Source organism: Macrotis lagotis, chromosome X (assembly GCF_037893015.1).
Source record: "Macrotis lagotis isolate mMagLag1 chromosome X, bilby.v1.9.chrom.fasta, whole genome shotgun sequence".
Lineage (NCBI taxonomy): Eukaryota > Metazoa > Chordata > Mammalia > Peramelemorphia > Peramelidae > Macrotis > Macrotis lagotis.
In genome coordinates this window covers 200,353,934-200,377,617 of record NC_133666.1, presented here as the reverse complement: position 1 = coordinate 200,377,617, position 23,684 = coordinate 200,353,934, and the positions used below count along the sequence as shown (strand labels likewise).

Genomic DNA, 23,684 nt, shown 5'->3' with positions numbered 1-23,684 from the left:
AAAGATATTATTTGAGTTTTACAATTTTCCCCCCAATCTTACTTCCCTCCCCTCACCCCCCATGGAAAGCAATCTGTCAGTCTTTATTTTGTTTTCATGTTGTATATTGATCCAAATTGAGTGTGATAGGAGAGAAATCATATCCTTAAGGAAGAGACAAAAAGTCTAAGTGATAACAAGATCAGACAATAAGATATCTGTTTTTTTTTTCCTAAAGTAAAGGGAATAGTCTTTGAACTTAGTTCAAACTCCACAGCTCTTTATCTAGATACAGATGGTACTCTCCTTTGCAGACAGCCCCAAATTGTCCCTGATTGTTGCACTGATGGAATGAGTGAGTCCTTCAAGGTTGATCATCACCCCCATATTGCTGTTAGGGTATACAGTGTTTTTCTGGTTCTGCTCATCTCACTCAACATCAGTTCATGCAAATCCCTCCAGGCTTCCCTGAAATCCCATCCCTCCTGCTTTCTAATAGAACAATAGTGTTCCATGACATACATATACCACAGTTTGCTAAGCCATTCCCCAACTGAAGGACATTTACTTGATTTCCAATTCTTTACCACCACAAACAGGGCTGCTATAAATATTTTTGTACAAGTGATATTTTTACCCTTTTTCATCAATTCTTCAGGGTATAGACCCAGTAGTGGTATTGCTGGTTCTAAGGGTATGCTCATTTTTATTGCTCTTTGGGTGTAAAAGCAAGAACTCTATAATTACAGCTTCAAAAATGTTAGATATGAAGCAGAATGATAATGTCTCTTCAAAACAGAATTTTATATATGGATCATAGATCTAATGGTTGACATGACAGAAAATCTGTTGATTGAAAACGGTAAATATTATAAAGAAAGACATTTTGATAGTCACTTTATCCTTCATTCACTGAAGGGGCTGGATAATAGTTTTGCTTTTGATATTAAAAAAACAGTGATAGTGAATGAAAGACCAATAATTCAAGGAGATCTTATATTTTGATAAACACTTATACACTAAGTATTTGCTCTTTGATTTTGTTTTATTTCAAAATAGCTTTACAATTACAAAAACATGGAGAATTTTGATATCTTTACATTTTCTTCCAAAAAAATACAACTAAAATCTTCCCAGCTTCTGTTGGGGATTATAAACAGATGTCATTTTCTAAAAGATGTGTGCCTGAGGTATGCATCAGCAAGTAGTTCCATGTCCGGAAAGTAAATAATTGTTACACATCTATGATAAGAAGCATATTAAAATTAAAAATCAATAAGGATAAAATGAGTATGATTATCCTTTAAATGCTAGTTATTTAGAGATTCTGTAGAGATGATATGTCAGACCAAGTTGGTAAGTTTATATGAATAGTCTTAAATTGTGGAGTATACTTTTGTACAGACTCTTCCTGTTCCTTCAGATTCTAGGAAATAAAGGTAGGGAAAAATGTATTAAAATGGAAAGAGTGCTGTCTCTGATATAACAGAACCTATATTCAGATCTCAATGAGGAAGTTGTATTAGATTGTTTCTGAGATCCCTTCCTAGGCAGGAGAGTTTCAACAAAAATTAATTATTTTGGTTTTTTTGTTTGTTCCAAATATAAAAATAAAAAAATGATAAATTGCTTCTTATTTTATTGGCTAATGGATCTATTAAAACTTTTTCTTAAAAACTCTAACCTGGTGATATCATTATAACTTTTCTGGGGAAGGAGATTTGGAAGTAATTTTTTTTACCTAAATTTGCATTTATTGGACTCTGATGATAGACCAGACACTGATAATCACTGCAGATAGAAATAAAGGAAGTCCTGGCCTACATGTTTAAATTCTACTGATGAATAAAGAGAAAAAAATATATATATATATATCCACATAAATAGAAAATGTGTAGTGTAGTGGGCCAGAATGGCAGCAACATGGCACAGTGGATAGAGCACTGGCCCTGTAGTTAGGAGGACCTGTATTCAAATCCAATTTTAGACACTTAACTATGTAACCCTGACCAAGTCATTTAATGCAACTTATCTCAGTTCCTCATCTGTAAAATGAGCTGGAGAAGGAAATGGAAAACTACTCCATTATTGTTGTCAAGAAAACTCCAAATTTTATCATAGAGAGTTAGACACAACTGAAATAAAAAAGAAACAAAGGACAGAAAAGCACCAACAGGGAGGGTTTATCAAGAAAAGTCTCCTATTATATGTTGAGTCTATTGATGTGTTCTAGAGAAAGAAGATAGACTACTATGATTTTTGAAGTGAGGAAAGAAAGAAAGCATTCACAGGTATGTTTCTGTTCAACTCTGTTCAAGTAGCACAGTTTGGCTGGAATGTAGACTATATGAAGAGGAATGATAGGTAATAAAACTAGAAAGATTATGACCAAATTGTGAGGGATTTTAAATGTCAGAGGAGTTTTCCAATATCTCAGCTACAATATGAACACTCATAAAAGACGTCTATTATCTGTTCAAATCCCTTCTATTTTAGGGTCCTCAGTCCTTGTTATCTATTTAGACAGTTCCTTCCCTTTTTAGTGAGTTCCATTTAGAAAGTTCTATTGATCTTACATTTGCCTTCCTGAAACTTCTAACCATACATTTGTAATGCTATAGTAGCTTAAATATAGTCAGTTTGACAGTTTTTTAACTAATAGAAGACCATCTTCTTTTGCCCTACTAGGTTTCTCTATTCTAGATTTACTAACTCCTGTTGCTTCAGCTTTACTGCCTCTTCTTTTCCTAAGAGAGTTGTAGATGCTTACAGTATTTTTTCAAATGAGCAAGGTTAAAATTAGATTTATTAAACATTGAATAGTTTTTTAAATTGCATTCATTAGGTAATTCTAATTCAGCTACATCAGGCTTAATAATGTGATAAAATCTACTATTACGGCTATGTACACACACACACACACACACACACACACACACACACACACAGACACACACACAGAATTTGTGTGTGTTAGATGATCAACTCCCTGAGAAACTTAAAGGGATAAGATGCTATATTTTGCTATCTTCCTCAGGTGAAACAATCTCAATTAACCAAAAAATCAATCAAAGATTTTACACTATGTGACTAAAGCCCTTAAAAGCCACTGAATGAATCAAAGTAGTACAACTGGTCTTTTGCAATTGGTGAAGAAAAACTTGCCATACCTGTTCCAAGTCCATGTGTTGTCGATAAAATAATGAGTTAATTCTGTACCTAAAAAATTTTATTGTCTGGAAACTTAGCTTAACTTTTCTATTTGCGTCTAGTTCTGTCCTTTCTTTATTTAGCTTCTATTTACTGATAATGGAGCTCTTAGTGGAGGAAAGAAGATTACCTCAGTTTGGACCCAAGTCTCCCTTCTCCACCATACCCCTTGACCAGAATTTGGCATCAGGAATTTTTGAATGTAGGAAGAAATTGTTTTTCTTTCTAGCTTGTATTCTTGGAAAAGCAGTTGCTAGTGGCTCAATTTCTTTTTGCTTTTGCTATTATTCAACCATTCAGTCATAGTCAGACCCTTTGTGATTCAATGGACCATAGCATAGCGGACTCTTATATTCTCCTCTACTATCTCCAGATATTTTTCATATTAAATCTCTCCATTTGGGCAGAATGAATTTTTAAATTATTATTATTATTTAAATTTATTACCAGATTCTCATACAGCTATCTTGATTCGTAGACAATACTACTTATTCTGAGTTCTGGAGAAGCTGACCAATTCTGCACTAGAAACATCCAATTTATCTCTCATACTTCTATACATTTACTCAGACTCTGTCTTCTTTCTAGAAAACTTTCTTACTTTTTCTTTACCTTAGGAATTCCTACCCACCTTTTGAAGTTAAAATGACATAAATGAGAGAGCATTGATTCAGAAATCAGAGAAGAAGAGCTAATTTTTCACTTTATGATATTGTATTATCATCTCTTATAAGAGATATGCTAATAGTTTTCAACTTTTAGAATTGTTTATTCATATTTTCTTTATGTATTAGATAATGGTTTAAGGTCTTGTACTGATTCCCTAAACTTCTTAAATAGAAAATATTTTGTTGTTTAATGCAAAATATTTTTCACACTTAAGTTTCTCTTCTTTGTCCTAGTCGCATTACTTTTCCTTGTGCAGCAATTTTTAATTTCATATAATTTGCCATCATTTAATTGTTTTCATGATCTCTTTTATTTCTCATTTAAGATTTCTTACTCAAATAATAATTATGAAAGCTATGGCTATCAGCTTTCCTCTAAAATTAAAAATTGTATTATTTTAACCTTTTTTCTTATGCATTTGGAACACATTTTGGTATCAGAATACAATGCTCATTCTACCTGAGATAGGAAGAGAATCACATATATAATAGAAATGTCAGAAGATAGGAAATACATAATTTGTCCAATGTTATACTGTCACATAGTAGGTGTTTAAAAATCTAGTTGACTGAATTTAATTTGATCTTTTCTTTGAGGGTTGAAAATACAATAAATTTTAAGGAAGGAAAATAAAGGAAGGGAGCAAGAGAGAGGAAGCAGAGATAGAAAGAAGGAAGGAAAGAAGGAAGGAAAGAAGGAAGGAAGGAAGGAAGGAAGGAAGGAAGGGAGGAAGGAAGGAAGGAAGGAAGGAAGGAAGGAAAGAAAGGAAAGAAAATCAACTTTGAAACAGCTTTCCAAACTAATGGAATATTTTTTTTCAGTTCCTGTAAGTTTTCCAGAAAGAATTTTGAACACTTTACCTTCTAGAAATGGTTAAGCCTATTTACTCGAAGAAATGTCTCATTACTATTAGACTTTTATATTTGGACATTGCTTTTTTTTGTCAACTTGCTAACCTTTAGAGACTTGATTGCATATTTGTCTCAGGAATAGAAAGAGTTACTGAAGATCCTTTGCTATCTTACTGTGAAAAGGAAAAAACAAACAGTGCTTGTTATTTTTTTTACCCAAGACTATTTTGTTCAGTTCATAAACTAATAAACAGAACTGAGTTCCTACCAACTCAGTAGACTTTACATAATGCTAGTTATTTATGCTTTATCATGTATAATTCACAATAGAAAGAAAGGAGAATCTCCGTGGTGCAGTGGCCTAGAGGTCTGATAAGCATTCTCTAAAATCCCTTCTCTATATTGGGTTTTGATTCTATGGCTCTTTGAAAATATTAACACCTTGACCTACAAATATCTCATTATCCTCAGCCTGAAATCATTTTAAATTGAAACATTTTAAACCATTTGATTAGTTTTAACTAAAGCAATGGAAATATTTCATTGGCAGTAATAAGCTTGTCATATATAATTTTTAGAGAAACCACACTCCCACATGCAAATGACATATACGCAAATGTTTCAACATGACCTTTTTTCTTTGCAACCTGCTTTTTATTTTATCTTTCAAACATTACTTAGCTTACTTTTTTGGTAATAACTCACATTTATGTAGGACATTACAATTTACAAAGCATTTCCCTCAAAACAATGGTATGAAATAGAAAATAGATAATTCATATTCATATGATGCTTTTAGGTTTTACAGAGCATTTTACTTACCTATTCTAATTTGTATATTTTGAAAAAGATGGATTTTCATTGTACCCAGGACACAAATCTTTGTCCTAGGGCCCAATTAGTCTTTCTTCCTTTTATCAATAGCTAAAGAAAGCCACTACCTTTTTCTTTTTCTTACCCTTTCTTTGTTTTTGCTTTTTCTTTTTTGCTCTCTTAAAGCATCTGAAAGTAATTTGCATAAATTTCCCATCTGTTCTATGGGAAGACATAAATCCTGAGTGAGAATATCACTTCAGGATCCCATGTCATAATGTTGACATGATTCAGGAGGGACAAAGTCCAGATTTTTTTTTTTTAGTTTTTTTTTTTTTTTTTTTTGCAAGGCAATGGCTTTAAGTGGCTTGCCCAAGGCCACACAGCTAGGTAATTATTAAGTGTCTGAGGTCAGATTTGAATGCAGGTACTCCTGACTCCAGCACCGGTGCTCTATTTACTATACCACCTAGCTGCCACCAAAGCCCAAATTTTAAAAGAGGGAGGAAACAAAAGGGCAGTCACCATTAGCTAACCCAAAGAATAATAAAGATACACTTGAGAAATAATGAAAATATTTCTATCACTACTGAAAGATTCCCTTTATATGAAGGTTGAAATATTGGTGCAAAGATTTTAAAAAACCACAAAACAAATCAAAAACACAAAGTTTCAAAAGTCTAGAATCATTGTGAGCCAGAGGCATGAAATTGTTGAAAGATAGTGATTTGAGAAGTCAGGGTGAGTTCTTCCTGGGCCAGCTGTTTGAAGGCACCTTAGACAATAGATAATGAATAAATACTATCTGATTGAAGAAGCATAGCAACAGTAGAACTGAGCTGAATGACACCATTGAACAGGAGAACAACAGGTTCTGCAGAAGATGAGAAAGAGGGCCACATAATGGAGAAGCACAAAACCATCTATGGGAGAGGTGAAAAAAATCTATAGATAAACTTGTAAAATAGAATGGATTTTCAAAGCAGTCATTGATTTATTGAAATATAATAGGCTGGGATTTCCCATTTGTGAAAACCACCAAAGTAGCATTCAATGTTTAAAGATTGAAAGAAATTAGATCTCTTGCTGGGGGGTAGAAGTGACTCACTTAGCTGGGAGGGGACAGAGATCTCTTGATTTTCATTGTGTTTGATTTCTTTTGATGTTCTTTAATTTGTAAATATAAATTTTATTTTTTATTTTATTTCATAAGAAAATGAAAGCAAGTAATGGGATCTTGTATTTATATTTAGGGAAAAGGTAGGAAAAGAAGTATTTAGGTTCTATTAAGGTAGGGATAATAAATTAATTATACTTCCAAAGTGAGTCAGAGTCCCTCATGTCAGAGATCTTCGATACAAAGGGGGCACAACTGTTCTTAACTATTTTATAAATGAGGAAAATCAGATACAGAAAATTTAAGTGCCAAAATGTTTTGTTCAGTATTAGAGTGCTAGCGAATGGAAAAACCATGACTAGGAGCATAGTTGTCTTCCTACTTCTAATGAAATTCCTTCCAGTGGACTCTCTTTAGCATTTCCACCACTTATTTTAATAGTAAAAACTTTTACATAAATATGAGGGAATTGAATTATATAGCTCTTAAGAAGTTTTTCTTCTTTAGAGATCACCCTTGGAAGTCTTCTCCACCTTTAGGTGCATCCCTGAAAGGCTCTTTCTTTCTTTTGTTTTCCTTTCTGCTAAGGTGATCTCAATCTTCATGTCACTTTATTATATTGAAAGCAGCAATCACCATAGTCAGTCAATGAATTGTAATTCTAATGTACTAACGAACTTCATCTTAACATTAAACATTTAAGTAATTATGATCAATTTGAAGATAAATGCTTTTATCCAACCTTAGTATAACAGAGAGCATGAATATGTACTCTATGTAAGCATAGCTGGGGAATTATATGAAGCAAAATTTAAGATAGAAAAGACTCCCCATTAGATAAAGTGAGTAGTGTTCAATTTTTTATACACTTCTCCCTCCCCCCCAAAAAAACTCACCATAACAAAACATTTTGACCAGCACACTTCATAAAGACCAAGAACTGACCCTTTGCTTTCACTCTTCCCACCCATACCCATATACACTTTCCAGGGCAGTGACTTTTGAGTCTCAAATGTAGTACAATTCCGAAAGCTTACAGGGCAAACCTGAATTTCATTATGCATGCTTGTTTCATTTATTCCCCAGGTTGTCTTTGAGGGTAAATGTGGTCTAATTTATTTTCCACCTAGCCAGTTTGCTGGATTTGACTAGAGTTCTGTTACTCTGATAAGACTTTTTGAATTAAAAAAGCCTTTATCAGCTAAAGGATATGCTATTTGGGGAATAGGAAAGGATATTTCTTTTGCACAAACTTAGAAAGCAAAGGGAGATGTATTATTGTGAGCAATGATGGCATGCAAGTGTGAATGGATAGAATGGATAACCCCATCAGTCACTCTGACACCTGGGCAAGAACTACAGTCATGTAGTTCTTCTGAAAGGTTTTATTTACATTTGTTTAATGATCTTTTCCCCCCAATCAGTCTTACAAATGAGGGTCAAGAAGGACAAAGAAAAAGCATTACTTTTCTTATCTTCTCTCTTTCTTCCTCTCTTTTCATTCTTTTCTTCATTTTGGAATTTAAGATTTTATGTCTAAATTTGATTATTTTGAATATTTTACATGCTACTTTAGATATTCAAGCTGTGATTAAAATTGATTTCTGCTAAGTTGTTTTTTAAATTTTCATTTTAAATAAGTGAATTTTTCTCATGTATATTAGTTTTCCATAAGTTTATTTGGAATCCTCTTTCCTATTATGGGAATCCCAAAGAATGCTATCAAATTGTAAGTATTAAGTTGTGTTTTCTTAAGAATTTGCTTTTTAAGTAATGGACACTTTACAAGATTCCAAAGACATTATTTTCCTTCAACATTTGATTATGGATAGAATGAGAAATTAAGGGTTCTAATACTGAAGAATGCATCATAGTTTATAATATACAGAATTTTATGAATCCTACCTCCTTAAAGTTCAAGACCTATGCTTTTAAAATATTTCCTTTTATGTTAAAACTATCTACTATCTGCTTTAGAAGTATTGCTCTCCTTCAGTTCTAGTCTAACAGATCTCCTTATCTCACACAGTATAAAGATCTAGAAATGTGCTGCGTGTGTGTGTGTGTGTGTGTGTGTGTGTGTGAGTGTGGGTGTATTCATCATACATTTAAATTTTTTTTGATACTGGAATTACCTCTCATCTCTGAGCCTTTTCTCATATAATTTTTCCTGACTAAAATATCCTTCTCTTTTACCAAGTCATATCTATGTGTATCCTTCTTTCAATGCTTAGTGAAAATTTTTCTTTCTCTGTGAAACTCTTTGCCTCACCTATCTCTTAATGAGTAATTCATCTTCTATTTTCTTTAGCACTTAATTATGCCACTCATTTGGTTTAGTTACTCTGCATATGCATGTGTCCCATTTCCCCATGTAGATTATTACCCACTTGAGGTCAGGCTTCATGTATCTCCAGTACATAACAGAAAATGCTACAGAGAATAAATAATTAATAAATAACCATTGATAATATTTGTCCCTTATTCTGATGTCAGATCAAGTCCCAGAGTGTGTTCATATTTCTTTAGAAATATATTATCCATTTAGGTTTATTTGTATAACTCAGATTTTGACATTTGGGGGGGGGGGTCTGTCTTTCTCTCCAGCATTATATGTGATGGCTCTGAATGCTGATTAGGAAACACTTGGTTTAATTCCAGGCAATCATTTTCAGGTAATTAGTTTTGGTATCAATCACTTGAGCTAAATATTTGCAAGTAATTTGCAGGTTGGGTACTAAAAAAAGTCTAGGTAATTGCCATGTGAATGTCTTTTGGTAGCAAGAATTTACCTATGCTTCAGTCTTGATTTATACATACTTGAAAATTACATAATTTTTGAAAGAAACAAAGCACTGAAAATTTTGGATTCATTATGAACTAAATGGAATATGTAAACGATTTAAATTAGGGGTGGGAAAATGAGCTCTCTCAGACTTTATGAGTTCAAAGTTCTTAACTGGGGCATCAAATCTCTCCTTTGTGGTTCTGCATATATAACTTTGGTTCTTTCTATATAGCATGAATTTTCCTGGAAAGGAGTTTATTTAATTGACTTGACTAAATAAATGCTTCAAGGCTTCCATTCATCTTCTCAATTCCCTAGTTGGTGGTGATAATTATTAAGAAATTGTTGAAAATTGTTTTGCCTTTCACCTATTCCCTCTGGTACTAAATGACATTTTCCCAATATGTGTCTGCCCACCTTACCTCATATTATGAGCACTGAACAAAATATATTTAGATTGAAGACTATATCCATAGTCTCCCTTTAAAAGAAGGTTCTATACATAACCTTTATTCATTTTTAGATAAATATGTATCTATGTGTGTTTTTTTATAAGAAAAAGAAGAAGCAGCCATAGTAGTGGTACTCTGGAGCTCTTGGTTTAGACCCTGATATTTCTAGCTTCAAAAATCAAGATAAAATGAATTATCTGAAACTTTTACTATATTGCTATCCTCAATAAGTTTTCTAAATTGTTTATTATGTGTAAACACTTTTTATAGTTTTAATTTTAATCATGTATCAGATATTTTTGTGGCTTAATTATTCTTTTTATATTCTTATCATTTTATTTGAAATAATTGTCTGATTTTGAAAATAAAAAAGAATATCTAGCTTTTATATAACTCTTTAAATTTTGCAAAGTACTTTTCATTTATCTCATTTGATCCTCAGAGTAACCCTGTAAAGTACTTGCTACACATGAGGAAACTGAGCCATTTACTCAAAGCCGCATAGCTAGTAAATATATGAGGCAGGATTCAAACTCAGATTTTCATAACTTCGAGTTACATATTTTATTCACTGTACAATCTAATACTTTTTCATCTATAATATAATGATGTTGATATCTTAACTTCTGATTTCACTTATTATGGAATTGCTTTTTAAGGAAATTCTTTTTGGCAATTCACAAAGGCTGTTCTGGATTAGTCTTACAGTGTTGCCAGGACCAATGAATCCTTAAGTAATTTGCCCAGACTTTCAAGCACCAGTCCCTCACCAGCGCCCAGCTACTCACCCTCCAGGGTCCTATCCTCTACCCTCCCAGGCCCTCATCATGACTTCCTATAGCTTCTGACAGTCCTCCGCCGTCTGCACAGCTTTGGCTGCAGGTCTTCCTTCCTTGCTCCCAGCATACACGGAGGCTCCAGGGTCTGGGGCATGTCCGTGTCCCGCTTTGCCTCCCCGGGCCTGAGTGGGAACTATGGGGGCAGCAGCAGCAGCAGCAGCTCGGGCTATGGGGTTAGCCAAGGGCTCCTGTTGGGTAACGAGATCACCATGCAGAACCTCAATGACTTGCTTGGCCTCCTACCTGGAGAAGGTGCGCGCCTTGGAGGAGGACAACAGTGGCCTGGAGGTCAAGATTCGGGAATGGTATCAGAAGCAAGGACCTACACCTGTCCAAGACTATAGCGCCTACATGAAAACCATCGAGGACCTCCGAGATAAGATTCTTGGTGCCACCATGGAGTATTCAAAGATTGTTCTGCAAATTGACAATGCCCAACTGGCTGCGGATGACTTCCTAACCAAGTTTGAGACTGAACGGGCCCTGCGTCTCAGTGTGGAGGCCGACATCATTGGTCTGCGCAGGGTGTTAGATGAACTGACCCTGGTCAAGGCTGACCTGGAGATGCAGATTGAAGGCCTGAAAGAGGAGCTGGCCTACCTCAAGAAGCATGAGGAGAAAATGAGTTCTCTGAGTGGGCAGGCGGGTGCCTAGGTTAATGTGGATTTGGACTAGGCTCCAAGCATCGACTTGGGCAAGATCCTGACTGACATGAGAAGTCAGTATGAAGCCCTGGTAGAGAAGAACAGGAATGATGCTGAGGCTTGGTTCAATAGCAAGACAGGGGAGCTGAACCAAAATGTAGCTGTCCACACAAAGCAGCTCCAGGCCAGCAAGACTGAAGTCACTGACCTCCGGCGGACCCTTCAGGGGCTAGAGATCGAGTTGCAATCTCAGGTCAGCATGAAAGCTGCCCTCGAAAGCATACTGGCAGAAACAGAGGCCCATAAGTGGGCTCAGTTGTCACAGAAACACGTCCTGATCAGCAGCATTGAGGCTCAGTTGAATGACATCCAAGCAGATATAGAGCACCAGAACCAGAAATACCTGCTTCTCATGGATATCAAGAGTCAACTGGAACAAGAGATTGCTACCTACCGCAGCCTCCTGGAGAGCCATGGCAATGTACCCAAAAGCTCCAAAGCCCTCTGAATCACAGGAGGCTCCTGGGCATGATGATCCTGGTTACCTGCTCTCTGTAGGGTTATGTGAGGAAGTAGCCAAGGGAGGGCTCCCCTATTAGAGGGTATCTGTGTGGAAGAGGGTAGTACCTTAGATGTATTCCCATGTTCTCCCTAATAAAACATCTGATCTTAAGGAAAACAAAAAAGTAATTCACCCAGAGTTGTGCTCTACTTATATAATAAACTTACGCCAGCACATATGAGTTTGCCTGTAGTCTATGTGTTTCTGCCATAGGACTAAACTTATTTTAATCACTATGTAACTTTATTGTTATTACTGTTTTTGTCCCTTGAAATTTATTAATTTAATTCAAATTAAAATTGATGTTTACTAGGGAATTCTTACATAATAAGCATTTCAAAAACAGCAATATTTTTAGAAAATTCCTAGGACACTCCTTATAGAATTGAATTATAAAAACAAATCAACTAAAAGAACAAGCAACAACCTGAAAAAACATCACATGGAAAAGTTGGTTTTTAAAATCCTTTATTTTAGTCTACAGAAATGAATAGAAATTTCAATATAGTTGGCATTATATTTGGGGATTCTAATATTGTAATCCATGTCCTAATGTTCCTGCCCACTGAGGTAGCCCATCTATATCACACAACTCTAATAATTGTTATCTGCTCTGCTCCTTGTGTAAAACAGGTAATTATTAAGTGTCTGGGGCCGAATTTGAACTCAGGTCCTCCTGACTCCTGGGCTGGAGCTTATCCACTGTGCCAATTAGCAGCCCTAAGAGATAAACATTGAACATTAAAGGAAAAAAAAAATCAAACCAAAAACCCAGTCCCTCTAGAAGCACTTCTGCCTCTGATCCTGAGGATATTCTCTTTTCTCCAAAGATTTGCTTTTCTGTTCTTCAAACTTTCCTGAAACTCTGAGTATGGATATTGGTCAGAATGTCAGGGATATCAGATTCCCCTGTGGACTGTATTACTCCAGGGATCAGGAGATGCTTCTGAAGGACTAGAATTATCTATCTTTTCTCAGAGTGCTCATGAATATGCGTGCTGATTGAGAGGGAATATTTGAAGCATGGGAGGAAATGATTCCTGTGGACTTGCTGGAGGACCATGGTTTCATTAAATACCTTCCTTTTCTCCATCCTTTAGAACTTGAAAATTTGTCCTTCAAAGCTCCCTAAATTTCATGGATAACCTTAAGATGATGATGATGAATTTAGAAGCAATTGATGACTCAGTCTAAATCTGTTTTTACTCTCAACATTTCTCATAATGGTCCCCTTCACTCCACTCACCCTGCTTTTGCCTAATCTCTTTTGGTAACCTTCTGGTTGGTCTCCTTGCTTCAGAATTTTATTCTACTCTATGTTCTACTCAGGTAAAGAAATAATTTTTCTAAAGCATAGATCTGACCCCATAAATCTTAGTGGATTCCTATTAAGAAAACAATATAGACTCATTTATTCACTGCCAAATACAATCTCACTTGATCATTACAAACATTTTGGAAGGTGCTTATTATTATTATTATTATTATTTAAGGCAATAAAAGTGCTTATTATTATTGTCCCTATTTTGCATTTGAGAAAACTGAGACAAATGGATATTAAGTGATTTGCTTAGGATAACACCATTGGTAAATGTCTGAGTCTAGCATTGAATTTAGGTCTTTCTGACTCCAGGCCCAGTTTTTTATCTACTGTACTACCCAATTGCCTCCAGTATGAATTATAAATTCCTGTATTTGTACTTAAAACTTTCCATAACCTAGATCCTTTCAGCATTTCTAGTCTTTTTCTAGTCTGTTTACACCCTTCCATGTATTTATTTTTCAATTGTGTTATACCTACCAGCCATTTGGCATTCCATCTCTAGCTTTCTTTATGTCTGGAACATTACCACTGACTCTTAGTTCCTCTGGTTTCCTTTGATTCTCATCTCTAATCCTGCTATAAAGAGAACAATTCTTGTTCCCCTTTGTCTTGTCCTCTCAGATCACTTTCTTTTTAATCTATTTATGTCTCATATGCATGCTGTCTTTCTCATTAGAATGCAAGTTTCATGTGGGAAGGGATTTAAAAAAAAATTCTTTGTGATTTTAGTTTAGTCCAATGCCTGACTTGAAAGTTAAAGATCCTTGTGGGCTGACTGACAAAACCTTATTTAGCCACTAATCTAGAAATGGGGAGACCAGAAGTTTCTCCTCTGGAATGGCTGATGCCCTTATAAGAGTTCCTATAGATCTGTCTGCAATTACCTGTATGAAAGTATATTGGAATAAAAGTCGAAACAACTGAATTCTTGTGACTGGAGTCAGAGTAAAAAAATAGCTTGCACAAAGATCAAGCATAACATAATAAAAGAATAGTGGGAAGGGAGGTTTGCCCCAATGACCCAGAAGTTCAACAGAAGGAAAAACAAAGAGTACGGTGGAAGCCAGATGGCAGAGATGGGCTGGTGTATCAATGTAAATATTAGCAGAGATTTCTTTTTTCTCATTCCTGACCACAGGGAAATGATGGCAAGATGAAAGATTAAAATTCATAAACTGCTCTGATTGATAGTAGGCTATAGCAAAATGAACTATTTCCTTTTCCAATCTCTTTGTCTAAGTGCAACTGCTGACTATACCTAAATTTGTTGCATCCTCTGATTTGATTTAATAAAATATTTCTCATAAACTCCTGTGATGCATTCAAGCATGTGAATAGCTGTGTGTTCATTGGTTTGCAGCATGAGATAATGGGAATAATTATCAGAGCAACACAGACATTGGAGAATTTCTTTTTCAAGTCCTTTTGTGACTCTTTCCTCAAGTCTAAAAACCCAATATCCAACCAATATTAGTCTCTTCCTCTTTATGGGAATCAACATGAGCTATTTATATTTTTAATGACTAAATTCTCAAAGGAAGAACTGCAATGAGCTTAGACCAATCTGCCTCCATGAACTAGAAACTCAAGTTGTTTTGCCAAGCAACTCGGAGGTCAAATGATTAAGACCAAAATGATCTTCAAATGTACACATTTGAGTTTGCCTCCATTCAGGGAAAAACTCTCTAAAATATCTCACATTCTTAGCATAATGATTTTATTTTTTTGATGGAGAATAAGTGGCTAGGAAACATTATTTATGCTCCCATATATTTCTACATGTGAGTCTTAGACATATGATTAAACAGGATAGATGAGATTGCTGAATGTCAATATTACTTATCTAGATAGGCTGCTTTTATACTAGACAAATATATCTTTCATAAAATTGTTTTTCAGCATTATTTTTCAGGACCATATGGATTATCTTTAAGCCAAAAGAAGATTGAAACTTAAAAGAAAAATGTTAAGTTACTATCCTTTCCCATTAATTACCAAGTAATTTCAAATGAGAGCAATCAGTTGTAAATTATGACTTCTCTCAAATTAGATCATTCATAGTTATGAAGAATAAGTAGAAGGGGGAAATAGAAAGAGAGAAAAATATGATAAAACACAGAGAATGGAAGGAAGTCTGGGAACTTAAGGCAAAACATGTAGATTGATTACATGAACTGCTTATTAAATATTAAATCATCATTCCATTAAATAATGACTCTGAAGTAATGAGTACTTAGTATACTTTAAATTGTCAAATTTATTTCATGTCTAATATTTCTATGAAGGAAAAAGTGCAAGAGTTTGTACTCTTATCCCCCCAAACAGCACATTCAATAAGCATTTATTAAGACCTTAGTTGATACCAGGAAAGCTAAACTCTGTGAATACAAAGGAAAACAAAAAAATAAACGAACAAAAAAACCCACTTCTTGCACTCAGAGATGTGGTGAAACCAGATTGAAACAACTTTTTAAAAAAATTTTTTTTAGGTTTTTGCAAGGCAAACGGGGTTAAGTGACTTGCCCAAGGCCACACAGTTAAGTAATTATTAAGTGTCTGAGACCAGATTTGAACCCAGCTACTCCTGACTCCATGGCCAGTGATTTATCCACTATACCACCTAGCTGCCCCTGAAAACAGCTTTCAAAAGCAGTTGTTAAATGATTAGTGTCAGTATTTGTACCTGATTTATTGATTTTTTTTTACCAAAAAATGGAAATTTATGGAAAACATATAAATAATATAAATTAAACTTAATGGTGTATCTTGTATATATAAATGTATTGTCCACATATGCATATGTATATGTTTATATGCATTCATATACATATACATATACTATATAATATGTATACTATACAAATTATATAATATATTATATATTAACTATATTAAATATCATAATGTTATAGTTGTTGAATTGTTTCAGTTATGTCCAATTCTTCATGGCCCCATTTTCTTGGCAAAGATACTAGAGTTGTTTATCATTTCCTTCTCCAGTTCATTATATTACTGAGGAAACTGAGATAAATACTGAAGGGATGGAGTCAAGATGTTAGAGAAAAGTCAGGAACTTCTCAAACCTCTCCTCAGTGTTCCTCAGAACCAACATCACTCAAAACTCTAAAAGATTAGTGGTGCAACAGAACTTCCCAAAAAAACTAGCATAGAACATTTTCCAGTTTATGATATCTTGGAATGACTTCAGGAAAGATGAGTTTCATTGGGGTAGAGGGGAGCATTGCCCAGTTCAGGGAGCAGAGACTAGAGCAAGTGGCATATGGAGGAAGTCAACTGGAGACTCTTAGTCACAGCAAACATCAGCAACCCAGTCCTCTGGGATCAGTTCAGCAGACCAATGTCATAGCAAGCCAGCTGTTGGGCTCACAGTGCAGCTGGCATGTCTAGACCCCAGGCAACCCCAGACAGTGAAGAAGCCACTAGAACTGGATGCAGAATGTCTGTTAGTAGGTCCCTCCTCCAACACCAGAAAATTGGAACGTTATTCATAAGGACCCAGGGGTAGCATTCAAAATAAGTAATAAGAGTCAGAGAAAAGCCCTGACCTTAGAAAGCTACTATGGCAATAAGGAAGATCAATATCCCATCTCAGAAGAGAACAGCAGAAAAGCTACTATATGTGGAGCCACAGAGGAGAATATGAATGGGTCTCAAGTCCAAAAGACTTCTTAGAAGAGTTCAAAAAGAATTTTAAAAACTGAGTAGAAAAATTGAGAAAAGCAAGAGAAATTCAAAAGTTTGAAAAAGGAAGCACAAACATTTGCAGAAGAAAAAATTCAAATTGTATTAAAAATACAACTGGGCAAATTATATTAAAAATACAAGTGGGAAAGAAAATTACTCTATAAAAATTAGAATTGACTAAATGAAAAAAAAAATCCACTGAATAAGGCAACTCACTTAAAAATATAAATGGACAAATTAAAAAGGAATGGAAAAGATAGATGTGGGAGAGATAATTTAAGAATGATCAGACTACCTGAAAGTCAAGATCACAAAAAGAGCCTGTACAATATCTTTCAAGAAATTATCAAGGGAAACCACTCTAATAGCCAATCAAAAAGTAAAATAGTCATTGAAAGAATTCAATGATCATCTCCTGAAAGAGACAACAAAAATGAAAATTTCAAGGAACATCATAGTTAAGTTCCAGAATTATCAGTTTAGGAGAAAATATTTCAGACAGTCAGAAAGAATTGAACACTATGGAGCCATAGGACTTGAAAGAATCAACATTAAAGGATTTAATGATGTGGCCTATTAAATTTTGGAGGGTAAAGGAGTTTGGATTGCAACCAACAATCAACTTCCCTGCAAAACTGGTCATATCATTTCAGGAAAAATGTGGACTTCAACAAAATAGTGGATTTTAAACTTGCTCAATAATAAAAGCAGAACTGAACAGAAAATTTGATCTTCAAATACAAGACTCAAGAGATGCATTAAAAAATGAAAAAAATATTGTTAGTCATTTAGAATAAACTACTTGTATCCCTACCAGGAATGTAATACTTGTAACTCTTAAGAATTGTGTTTCTATTAGAACAGTTGAAAGGAACAACTTCGGGAATTTGGGTTTAAGTTGATTATTATGTGATGATACTTGCAACTCCAGAAAGTGTATTTCTATTAGGAAAGTTGAAAGGAGTATACATTGACAGAAGATATGGGTATAAGACAGGTATAAAATAATTAAGACAGGGGAAAATATCTTTTTTCATGAAGGGGTATACAGAGAGGGTAAATAATACCATATGAAGATGTACAAAGCACCTATTATATAATTGGGGGGGGGAGGGAATTTGTGAGCATCAAGTGAATCTTGCTTCCAATAGCTTTAAAGATCATAGAGGGAATAACATAAATTCTCAACTGAGTTTAGAAATTTATTCTACCCTGCAGGAAAGTATAAGAGGAAAGGGGAAAGAAAGGAGATGGAGGGATTGATAGAAGGGATGTAAGAGGGGAAGGGGAAAGAAAACATAGTAAAGAAGGGGGGAAAAGGGGAGAGAGGGATGACAGAATAGAAGGTAAGTTGAGGGAGGTAGAGTTCAAAAGCACAAAATGGAGAAGAGGGTAAAGATGAAAGGAAAGAAAAAAAAGAACAATTGAGGGAAGATTAGATGGAAGGTAATACAGAATTAATAATCATTAGTAACCGTGAATGTGACTAGATAAAATTTTCAATAAGTTGGAAATGATATTAAAGTTTATTAAAAACCTACAATATGTGGTTTGTAAGAAACAAATTTGAAAGAGAGATACACACACATAATAATGATAAAAGACTAAAACTGAGTATATTATGATTAAACTGAGTAAAAAAATGAGCAAGGGTAACAATCTTGATCTCAGACAAAGTTAAAGTAAAAATAGATGTAATTAGGGTTGGAGCTAAGATGACAGCATGAGAATTGCCTTTTCTAGGAGCTCTCTCAAAAATATTCCAAAAACCTTAAAATTATGGCTCTAATTTTTCAAGAGACAGAACCCAACAGAAGCTCTAGTGAGGCAATTCAGTAGCCCAAAATAACCTTGAAAATCATAGGAAAACTGTTTCATGGGGGTGGAGGGGGGAGCGGTGCAACCAGGATTATCACACTGGTGTGAAGGAGTTGTAGTCTTCCCGGAACAGTTTTCTGGGTTCCTAGACATCTGGGTCTCAGAGAGAGCTGGCTTCCAGCAGCAGAAGTTTCCTGACCAGGCAACCCAGGAAACACAAAGCAGAACTTGGGAGCCAGTATGCCCCTCAGCATAGCCTTGCCTAACTGTATAGCTGTGGGCCTCAGAGCAGGCCAGATTCCAGGAAATGGAAGCAGGCACACAGATCCACCTGACAGCAAATGCATGGTAATTACCACTAGAGTGTTCACCCCCACAGAAGGTAAGGAGCTGGGGAGGGGGAAGACTGCCAAAATCTTTCCTCTCGCCCTGGGACAGGACTCTTGTGCTTCATTCATATTCAGACTCTGGTCAGAAGCTGGGAGCTCCCATTGCCATCCACAGACCAGAACACAGGTAGGAGAGCAGTAAGAACCTCACATACAGAGGTCCTTGGCAGGGGTGGGGGGGGGGTGGGAGTCTCAATAGTACTCAAAAACTCAGGAGGCACCCTAAACAAGGAGCAGGCTGGGGAAATGAGTAAAAAGAAAAACAAAAAGGAATATGACCATAGACAATTACTTTGGTCACATGGAGTACCAAACACATAATCAGAAGATAAGAAAGTTCCAGTTCCTGTGCTTCTGTACCTAAATCCTCCAAGAAATATAGAAGTTGGTCTCAGTCTATTTCATAGCTCAAAAAGGGGTTTTGAAAATCAAGCAAGGGAGGTAGAGGAAATATTGGGAAGACAAATGAGGGAGATGCAGGAAAAACATGAAAACCAAGTCAATAGCTTAGTCAAGGAGATCCGAAAAATGCTGAAGAAAATAACATACTAAAAACTAGTTTAGGTCAAATGGAATAAACAATCCAAAAAGTTAATGAGGAGAAAATACCTTAAAAAGCAGAATGTGCCAGAAGGAAAAGGAGATAAGAAAGCACTCTGAAGAAAACAAATCCTTCAAATGTAGAATGGAGCTAAAGGAAGCTGGTGACTTTGTGAGGAATATAAATATCAAAATCAAAATCAGAAGAATGAAAAACTAGAAGAAAATGTAAAATATCTTATTGAAAAACCAACAGATCTGGAAAACAGATCTAATGAAAACAATTTAAAAATTATTGGGCTACCTGAAAGTCATGATCAGGAAAAGAGTCTTGACCTCATTTTTAAAGAATTTCTATAGGAAAATTGCCCTGATATCCTAGGAAGAGAGGGAAAAAATAGAAATTGACAGAATCTACCAATCTCCTACTGAAAGAGGAGAAACAACTCCCAGGAATATTATAGTCAAGTTTCAGAACACCAAAGTCAAAGAGAAAATACTACAAATATCCAGAACAAAACAATTCAAACATTGTGCTGCTAAAGTCAGGATTATCCAGGATTTAGCAGCATCCACATTATAGGCTCATGGGGTTTGGAATATAATATTCCAGAAGACAAAAGTGCTTGGAATGCAACTCATAATCAAGTGCCCAGAAAAACTGAACATCCTCTTCCAGGGGAAAAGTTGAACTTTCTATGAAACAGGGGAATATCAAATGTTCCCATTGAAATGACCAGAGCTGAACAGAAAGTTTGACCTTCAAGTGCAGGACTCAGGTGAAGAATAGGGAGGATGGATGAGAAGGGTAAATTATGAGGGACTTAATGATGATGAACTGTGTGTATTCCTGCATGGGAACATGATAGGAATGATACTCATATGAACCTTCTCATTTATTAGAGCAGTTAGAATGAGCTTTTATAGTCAAGACACAGGAGAGAGCCAAATTTGAAGGTATAATATATTTTTAAAATAGAGCCAATGCATGAAAAGGAAATATCCTGGGAGAAAAGATGTGAGAGGTAGAATAAACTAAGAAATTTCACATAAAAGAGCCAAGAAATTGTTTTGCCTTGGTATGGAAGGGTGGAAGGTGAGGGGAAATGAGTTAGCTTCATTCTCATCAGAAATGGTTCAGAAGGGAAACAACATTATTAGGGCATAGAAATCTAGAACTGAAAGTAGAGAAAGGGGATGGAAGAAAGGGGATTGGGGTAGTGGGATGGGGATAGAGGAGATCTTAGATCATGGGAGAGGATAGTCAGCTATAATACATTTTCTTTTTCATGTTTTGAAAGGTGGTGGGATTGGATGGCCTGTCTGGGACCAAAAGGATGGATGGGTCATCACCCATCCCTGGGGTGGGATATTGGCTTGGGGCCTCTTGGTCTCAGGGCCAATGCTTTGTTGCTGTGTCATTTGACTGTGCCCCAGCACATTTTTGATGAGGACCAGAGTGAAAGAGAGAAAATATAATAATTGTAAGTGGGGATAAATGGATGGAGGGAATTACAATCAGCAGCATCAACTGTGAAAGTAACTTCCCTTATGACAAAGAATGCAATCCACCACAAGACAGAGCTGATAGTATCAGAACACAGACTAAAGCACTTTTTTTCTCTTTCACTTTATTTTGTGAGATTTTTTTGTGGGGGGAGGGGCATTATGTTTGCTCTTACAACAAGATTATTTTAATAATGCATAAATAAATAAAAAGCAAATTATTTAATAAAACCAAGTCTTCAGATGCCTTGCTCCTTAATAATCACAAAATGTTAAGAAAGGTTTTGCTAACTGCATACTGAGTTATGTTCTAGTTATATATGATTTTGACCCTCAAATTGTCCCCAAAATAAATAATTTAAAAACTCTCCACAACTGTGTAAAATCATCAAGTTTTATAATCTTTAAGTAATAACTAATAAGAAAAACTGAATATTCCCGATTAATTGGGCAACTTATTACAAATCCTAATTATGTAGTGTCATGCATAGAGCTTAAACTAATAAAATAATAAAATAAAGAACCCTTACATAATTTATTATGTTAAAAATCAATGTCCTATTATTACTTTAAAGTTGAAAATGAATCTACATTCACTTTACATTAATTCAGTGGAGATGCTAAGTATTGTAAGAAGTTAAAAATAACAAGCAATTCTATTCAAAGGGTCATTATGAATGCCTCATATCACTTTTATTTTATAAGTTATAGCTTGCTCTTTATTGAACTTTAAGAGGCAAAAATGCAAAGAAATTGAAAAGGACAAGTGTTTAGAAAAAACAACACAAACAACTTGTTACTATCCATAAGGCCCTAAGTCTTGATTTCTTTGAACCTTAACTAAAATTGTTTCTATCCAAGTCAAAAGAAGAAAAAGAAAGAAAAACAAACAAAAAATTAACACTGCTTGGTGTTATAGTGGAGGAACATGGTGGTAATAGAGGATTGTTTAACCTTAGCATCTCTAAATCTTCTATCCTAATAATTCAGACTGGGGACTTTCTCACTTGATCAAATATTTCAGGCAGTTCACAAGAATGTTTTATGTTCTACGCCTGGCTATCCTCTGGAAAGTTTTAATAGTTGCTTTACTGTTCATTACCTGCCGTACCTTGTACCCCAACCTCTACTTCTAGAATCATGTTCAAACCAATGCTTCCACTGCTTCTTGAAATGTTGTGTCAATCCACAATACATTGGTCAAATTATATTATTTCATGATGACTCTTTTTTTGGCTACCATTTCCCTTTATATCGCTTAAACATATTTAAGTGCTATGTATGTATGTATGTATGTATGTATCTATCTATCTGTCTATCTATCCATCTGTCTGTCCATTCTGTCTGTCTGTCTGTCTGTCTGTCTATTTATCTACATATCTATCATTCATCCACTTATTCATTCCTTCTGACAGAAAGTGACATTACAATGAAGGAATTCTGAAGAGAGAGTGAAGAAAAAGAATGATCAGCACTAGCTAAGGGTCAAATATGAGTCAGATATGACATGGTGTTTGTTATGGAATGTCATTGGAACAATATAGTTTCAAGTTTATTGTCTATTATTCCCCTCTTAGTACTTTAGAATCTGAAATTCAGAGAAAAAGATAGTATTTGTGTGATTACATTACTAAATCCTTATACTCTAATATTTGTGTACATGTCATATTTCTTCCCTAGATTCCAAACTCGATTCATTTTTATTGATTCATCTGTGTATCATTCCACAAGCATTTATTAAATGTTTTCTTCTGTAAAACATTATGCAAGGTGGCAGGGAAGTGATACAAAGATTATTAAGATGTATCCTCTGTATACAAGGAATTTATTAAGGGCAGGAGGGAATTCATTTTCCCCTCTTTTTTCATGCCTTGCAATATAATTTATTGACATGTACATAATAAGGGTTTAATGCACAATTACTGATTTGAAATGACAGTATTACGCAGTGATCATTCAGGTGAGTCAGTGGAGAAAATATTTTTCTTTCAACTTCATATTGGGCATTCCCTGATCATGCTAAGGTATGTTTATTCAAGTTTGTTCTTGGCACAGCAAAGAAATATCCCTATTGACTATTGAAGAGCTGACCATAGAGCAAACAGCATTGAAGAAAATAATGCCTCTACTGTGTGATTTCTTTGATAGTTAACAAGGACTCTCCTTCTTCTACCTCTTCCATCCTCACTAGATTGACATCTAATTTTTTCCAGTCTATTAAAATATGAATATCTCTGTATTGGAATGCATCTTATTTATTTATTCATCTGAATAGTTTTAATATTCTTAATGCAGAGAAAGTTTCCATAGTGGCATAGAAATAAAAAAGAACTTGGAACTTTTGAAAACATTAACTTATGAATGATATATATGGTTAACAATATTTCTACTTAATTTAGGAAGAGGGATCTGAGATTCTTCTGCCTTTAATATAAACTCTTCAAGGTATGATAAATAAAATTACTACAGTTCCATGAT

The 23,684-nt window shown here is 35.0% G+C and overlaps 1 long non-coding RNA gene and 1 pseudogene across 1 annotated transcript in view; one reads left to right on the top strand and one right to left on the bottom strand.

Annotated features, from left to right (window-relative positions):
- Positions 1–1,047: 1,047 nt before the first annotated feature.
- Positions 1,048–23,684, bottom strand: part of LOC141498145 (uncharacterized) — a 143,968-nt gene continuing 121,331 nt past the window's right edge. The window contains exons 3-4 of the long non-coding RNA XR_012471570.1: positions 4,815–4,882; positions 1,048–1,221 (exon numbers count right to left, since the gene is read on the bottom strand). This is a non-coding gene — a long non-coding RNA (uncharacterized LOC141498145). The remainder of the gene's footprint in view (positions 1,222–4,814; positions 4,883–23,684) is intronic.
- LOC141503356 (keratin, type I cytoskeletal 19-like) lies at positions 6,366–11,870 on the top strand (annotated as a pseudogene).